The following is a 6,918-nucleotide window of genomic DNA, read 5'->3' as shown; positions in this document are numbered from 1 at the left end:
CGGCCCGGCCCTGAGTGTGACAGGGTGCAGCGCCCCAATCCCCTGATCTGCCCTGCTCTGTGTGTGACAAGGTACAGAGCCCCAACCCCCCTGATAGGCCCTGCCTTGAGGGTGACAGGGGGCAGGGCCCCAACCCTCCAATTGGCCCTACCCTGAGCGTGACTGAGGGTGGCATCACAACCTCCCGATCATCCTGCTTTGTGCATGACAGGGGGCAGCGTTCCAACTCCCCAATCGGCCCTGCTCTGAGCCTGACCAGGGGCTGCACCTAGGGATTGGGCCTGCCCTCTGCCACCCGGGAGCAGGCCTAAGCCAGCAGATCGTTATCTCCCGAGGGGTCCCAGACTGCGAGAGGGCACAGGCCGGGCTGAGGGACCCCCCTCCCCCCCAAGTGCACAAATTTTTGTGCACTGGGCCTCTAGTAAGTATATAAGTTATTGTTTTTTCTCTTCTTGTTCTTCTCACCCCCTATTCTGAGATATGTCAGTATGTTCCATGCCTCCATACCTCCAGACTTATTTTGTTTCTCAGTTTATTTTGTTTAATAAATTCCACATAAAGTGAGATTATATAATACTTGCCTTTTTCTGACTGGCTTATTTCACTTGGCATAATACTCTCCAGGTCCCTCCATGCTCTCTCAAAGAGTAAGAGATCCTTTTTTACACCTGCATAGTATTCCAGTGTGTAAATGTATCACAGCTTTTTTATCCATTCATCTATGGATGGTCACTTGGGCTGTTTGCAAATCTTAGCTGTTGTACATAATGCTGCTATAAACATAGGGGTGCATATATTCTTTCTGATTGGTGTTTTGGGATTTTTAGGATATATTCCCAGAAGCGGGATTGCTGGGTCAAATGGCAGGTGTCCTCTTAAAGGAACAGTTCACAAAATTCTTGCTTATTATAGGCACTTACCCTGGGTTCTGAGTTTGGTGGGTACAGGGACAGACTGAGTTGTGTGACTTCGGGATAAGGGTTAGAGATGAGCCACCAAAGTCACTGTATTGAGTTCTCCTCCTACATGGCCCACTGATGCCATCTTTCTTGGGTTGGGCCCTCCCTGCCACGACATTAGCCTGGTGAGTTACACTAGTTCCACCCTGATGACTCCCTCAGGCCTTGTCCTACCCAACTCAGACACAATGTGAGATTCAACCACACCAGTCTGGGCCTGCATTGCAGTCTTTGTTAAAACAACAACAACAACAACAAAACTCTCCAGAAATTCCAGTCATGCTTGCGTGTGTGGTGGGGGAGGGGGAAAGGGGGGAAGGTGCCAAAGACACATGTAGAAACTGAGTTATGTGGCACCTAACAGTAACTGACTTGGATCTCCATTTCCTTATCAACAAATGAGCAAGTTGTTCTGCACCACTTCTCAGTGAGATGGAGGAGAAGGCTCTAGCGGTTAAAAAATAAAATGAAACAAAACAAAAATATAAGACATATAAATATACCTAATCAACATATGCACTGTCAACCCAAGCTCCTGAGCACAGCTCCTTCCCTATTCCTCAAACTACACTGGTCTTTTCTAAGTTCTCTCCCCCATCAAAACTGACCTTGACATTACTTTTAATCTAATTTTATTGATGGTGGTCCTAGGGATGGGAGGGGATAGATAGGGCCTTGTCCTCTCCAGCCGCCCTCCTCATCTCACTCCATTATTCTAACATCTGATCTCAATCAATCTGGGTTTAGAAAATCATTTTGTCCTATGCTGCTCATAAAAAGAAACAAGATACAGTTGAAACAGCCCACTGCTGCAGAGTAATAGATCCAAAACAAATGTGTTTCCTGTTAGATTTTTAGGTGAATTATATTTGACCTCAAGTCCTTCCTAATTGGAAATTTTTCTAACACATTTGTATTGTGTTAAAAAAATGATGGGAGCAATAAACACTATTTTAAAATATGTGCTTAATCTTAAAGCAGGATATGTCTAATCATGTACCTATTCCTTCCTAACAACTTAACTTTACTCATGTAGAGCTTATGTCTGATTATATTATCACTATATTCTCAGGCACGCTCTATGGAACCTCAAAAGACTTTTTTATTTAAAAAAACCCCTCTTTACCTCTTTCCTCTTCATTTTTTGACAATGTCTACTAACCAATTAATCAGCAAAGCCTGATCATGTTATCCTCAAATTCATCTATTAAATTCAATGTTGCATCCCCCATTGCTACTTCTTAAATTCAATCCCCCTCATGTTTTTGCTTGGATGCAAGTCTTCACGATGCCCTTTTCAAAATGTAATAAAATAGAAGAAAAAAAACAACAGCAATTGAATAGCCATCCCATCTTCTCCAGAAAACCTGTTTTATTTATGGAGAAAGCACATTGTAAATTATGTGAAGGTGACTCCAATTCCAGCAGTATTAATGCAACAGCAGAAAGCTCCTTTGCAGGGTTTCTTGAATCATACTATTTCTTTGTCCTGTATACATGTGATAACCAGGTCATCAAGGGAGTGTGGCCTTGAAATCCTCGAAAGCAGAAATCACAAGGAACCCTAAACAATTCTAGAATAAATAGAAATTTCAAAATAAAGCTGCCTAAACAGGACGCTCCTCAATGGAGAATAAATGCTTGGTGCTCTGGCGGTATCATTAAAGGTCTATTGTTTGAAATTTTGTAGCAAACACACATTATCTTTGTAATTAGAAAAATATAAACAATAGTATTTTAAATAGAAAAATAACTTTAAAGAGACAAAAAAAAAAAAACCTGCTTAGGTGAGAGGGTTGGGCAGCAGATGGCAGGGTTGTTTCAACTTTTGCTTCTCTCTGCCAGGCTGGTGTGCACGAGTCCACAGGCATGCAGGCCTCTCACTGGCAGAATGCCAAGAAGAGTGATGACTATATAAAAGGAAGCATGCTATTAACATACAGCATGATATGATTATTAGCTACATCTGGGCATGGGTTTACCACAGATTTGTTTTTTAAAATCTTCTTTGTTCTTTTATATACATTTTATTTCATGATGAACAGGTAGTACTTGTGAAATAAGGAAAAGAAAAGCATTTCACTTTTTAAAATAAAAATTTAAAAAGGTATGAAGTTCTGCCCCCCAAGCAGGAGGCTGCCTCAGACCCAGATTTTAGAAGGCTTCTATTGCATTACCCTGCCCATGAGCGCCCTAAGGAAATGCTTCCAACTAACTTTGGGACAATAAACTAGACATTCAAAATTAACCAATGCCAGTAGATTGAGTCACCTCTGCTTCAGTTTACTAAAAATTTCTCAGGTATTAGCTGTGGACTTTGGAGTTATTGTTTGAAGCCTTAGTAGGTTCACAACTATAGTGCAGTTCCATGTGACTGAATGAAGTAGGAATCAGAAAGGCAGAAAGGCCAGGCAGTGTTCATGCTGCCAGATGAATATGAACATCCCTTGTGCCACTTGGTTTCCAGGACCTACATCTATATCTCACCTTTGGGTTAAGATTTTGCTGTTAGTGCCCCCGACACCTACCACACACAGACATGCACACGTGTATGCACAGGTGCATACACATACATCTAGGTCTGGACAGGAAGTTCAGGAGGTAACTCTGGCCCTCTGTATTTTACTCTGCTACTAAGCACCCCTTTCTTTACTTGATTCATGCTGCCAGATCATCCTAATGCTGCCTGGCCAACGTCCATCATCCTGTTGAACTTCTGTTCCTCCAACATTCCCTTATCATCTTTCCCAGCTTATTTTCCATATCACAGCTGCATTTTCCATATCACAGGATATTGTCTCAAAGTATTTTTAAAGGTAAGCAGAGCATTGCTGTTTTTTCTAAAACCAAAAAACTTACATGCATATATGCATAGCCCATGGACACAAACAATAGTGTGGTGAAGGCCTGGGGTGGGGGAGAGGCTGGGTGGAGGGGGGCTAAAGGGGACTCAGGGACATCTGTAATACTGTCAACAATAAATAAACATATCTTCGGTTAGGATTTAAAAAATACATATATCATTTTTTAAAAAAATACAGGGAAAAGACCAGTGTAGATGGGTGTATCATGTAGGAAAGAACCAAACGTAAGACAAACTTTTTCAAGTTTGACCTTCAGAGAGGTGAAATTATATTACTCAGTGCTCAATTTAAAAGTTCAATATTTCTGTTAGAAGTTTTAAAATGTATTTAACTGTTAATGGAATAGAGAGGGCCTCACCTCTTCCCATTTGCTGGATTTCTTGCGATATCCCAAGAAAAGGAATTTTTTGAGACTTGCACGGGAGGATGAGATAGAAAGCTTTATTTCCATGGAATTACACCCCTGGGTTTTCAAAGTCCCATTTCCCTTTGTCCTACCCTAAAAGAAGTATATCTGGGGCTTCGATAGAGCTAAAATCAGAGCCAGTGCCCAGAGTTCCCTTTCTATGTTGAAGCCGGGTCCAGTTCAGCATCAGACTAGCTTAGCTTATGTTTCCCACTGCAATCTATTAGTCCATTGTGTGCGGGGTCTGCATGGTTGTGAGTCATATGTGTGAATGCAAGGAAGCAGGAGCAAAGGAGCCCCACAAGTCAAGAGGCAAGCACAACAAGAAAGAGAATTTATTTGTTTAGGGCAGTGGTTCTCAACCTTCCTAATGCAGCGACCCTTTAATACAGTTCCTCATGTTGTGGTTGACCCCCAACCATAAAATTATTTTCGTTGCTACTTCATAACTGTAATTTTGCTACTGTTATGAATTGTAATGTAAATATCTGATATGCAGGATGTATTTTCATTGTTACAAATTGAACATAATTAAAGCATAGTGATTAATCACAAAACAATATGTAATTATATACGTGTTTACCGATGGTCTTAGGCGACCCCTGTGAAAGGGTCTTTCAACCCCCAAAGGGTCGCGACCCACAGGTTGAGAACCGCTGGTTTAGGGGACTATGTATTCCTAAATTTTCCGGGGCTTGTAGTGGCCATGCTCATTCTGGCCAACATCTCTGTCCCCAGGTTTGACTGACAGGTACCTTCCCTTGTCACCCAACTTTGTTGAGCATGCATCTATCTTCCCTTTATTGAATCCCTTCCAGTGTTTTGCAGGGAATAGGCTGGTAGTTCCTGGGGAGTGCAAAGTTCAGCTTCCTGGTGAACCAGCTTGAATGACATGCCTGTAATGTCTGGCCTTCCATTGCTACTTTCCTATAAAAAAAATCTTTATTGTTGAAAGTATTACAGATGTCCCATCCCCCCCTCCCCAGCAGTTATCCTCTTTTCCCCATTCCCTACCTCTCCCCAGGCTTTCACAGCACTATTGTCTGAGTCCATGTCTCTGGATATATTTTGTTTGTCAGTTTATTTTGTTAATTAGATTACACATATAAGTGAGATCATGTGATATTTGTCTTTCTCTGACTGGCTTATTTCCCTTAGCATAATACTCTCCAGGTCCCTCCATTTTGTCTCAAAGGGTAAAGATCCTCTGTCTGCATTCCCACCAGCAGTGTACTAGGGTTCCCTTTTCTCCACATCCTCACCATCACTTGTTGTTTGTTAATTTATTGATGGTAGTCATTCTGGCAGGTGTAAGGTGGTATCTCATTGACATTTTAATTTGCATCTCTCTGGTAATTAGTGATGCTAAGCATTTTTTCATATGTCTCTTGGTTATTTGTTTGTCCTCTCTAGAGAAGTGTCTATTTAGGTCCTTTGCCCATTTTTTAATTATTTCTCTTCCATTTGTGAGTTGTATGAGTACTTTATATATTTTGGAAATTAACCCCTTATCAGATGTATCATTGGTGAATATGTTCTCCCATACAGTGGGTTCTCTTTTCATTTTATTGTTTATTTTGCTGTGCAGAAGCTTTTTATTTGTATGTAGTCCCATTTGTTTTTTTTCCCTTTGTTTCTCTTGCCCTAGGCATTGTACCTAAAAATTCTGCTACATGGGATGTCTGCCATTTTGCTGCCTATGTTTTCTCCTAAGATTTTTACGGTTTCATGACTGATGGTAAGTGCTCAGAATTTTTGGTTATGGGGTGGGATTTCCTTAAAGGAAGGTAATAATTCCCACATTGAAAATGGAGGTCTTGTTTAGAAAGGAAGACGACAACTTCCATAGGGGAGAGCAAGGCTAGGAACTGGAATGTGTCCTTGTGTAGGGGTTAATTATTTCATGCTTCTCTGTTGTTCAACACAAAGGTAAATGCCACTTTAGTATAAAGTTTTGCATCCTCTCTTCCTCATTGTAATTCTCTCTAGCTACCTTTACCTTTAGCTCTCTGATAAAATCAGATACTCCTACAGAACTCTGTGAGATGGAATTTGTAAGGATGACAGGAGGATAGTCTATTCCACAGTCTTCTTGAAGCTGAGACCCAGGTAGAGAAGCAACAGCGCACCAGAAAGAGTCATTGTCCAGGAGCTCCACATGGTGATAAATTTGGCAGTGAACAGTTGCCTACACAGAAGAATCACTGAGATTGGTCAGGAGAGATCCAAACCTAGAGAAATAGCTTCCCAACGAATATCTAACTGAGGAATAAATGTGGGGAGAGGGACCTTGTTCCCCAGGATTTTAGAAAAAAAGTCACTTTGGGGTGACAGACTCAGCTAAGGCTTAGGTCACATCAATGATGAAATTATAAGACAATGTACACAATCCATACCAGCAGTCATTGAATCAGATCAATAGCTTTACTCTATTTCCTTAGTGTTAAAAAGCACATTTTTCACATTTCATTATTTCTGAAATCAGAATCTACACTAATAAAAGACAAAGATGCTAATTGACCATACCTTCGCTATGCCGTAAGCCACGCCCACCAGCCAATCAGAGCGATTATATGCAAATTAACCCAACCAAGATGGCGGCTGGCAGCCACGGAGCTGGCGCAAGCAGGAGGTATGGTTGCCTGGGAGATGGAGGAAGCCAAGCTTCCAGCTTGCCCTAAGCCGGCTT

Source organism: Myotis davidii, unplaced genomic scaffold (genome assembly GCF_000327345.1).
Source record: "Myotis davidii unplaced genomic scaffold, ASM32734v1 scaffold1208, whole genome shotgun sequence".
NCBI lineage: Eukaryota > Metazoa > Chordata > Mammalia > Chiroptera > Vespertilionidae > Myotis > Myotis davidii.
This window is presented reverse-complemented; position numbering follows the sequence as displayed.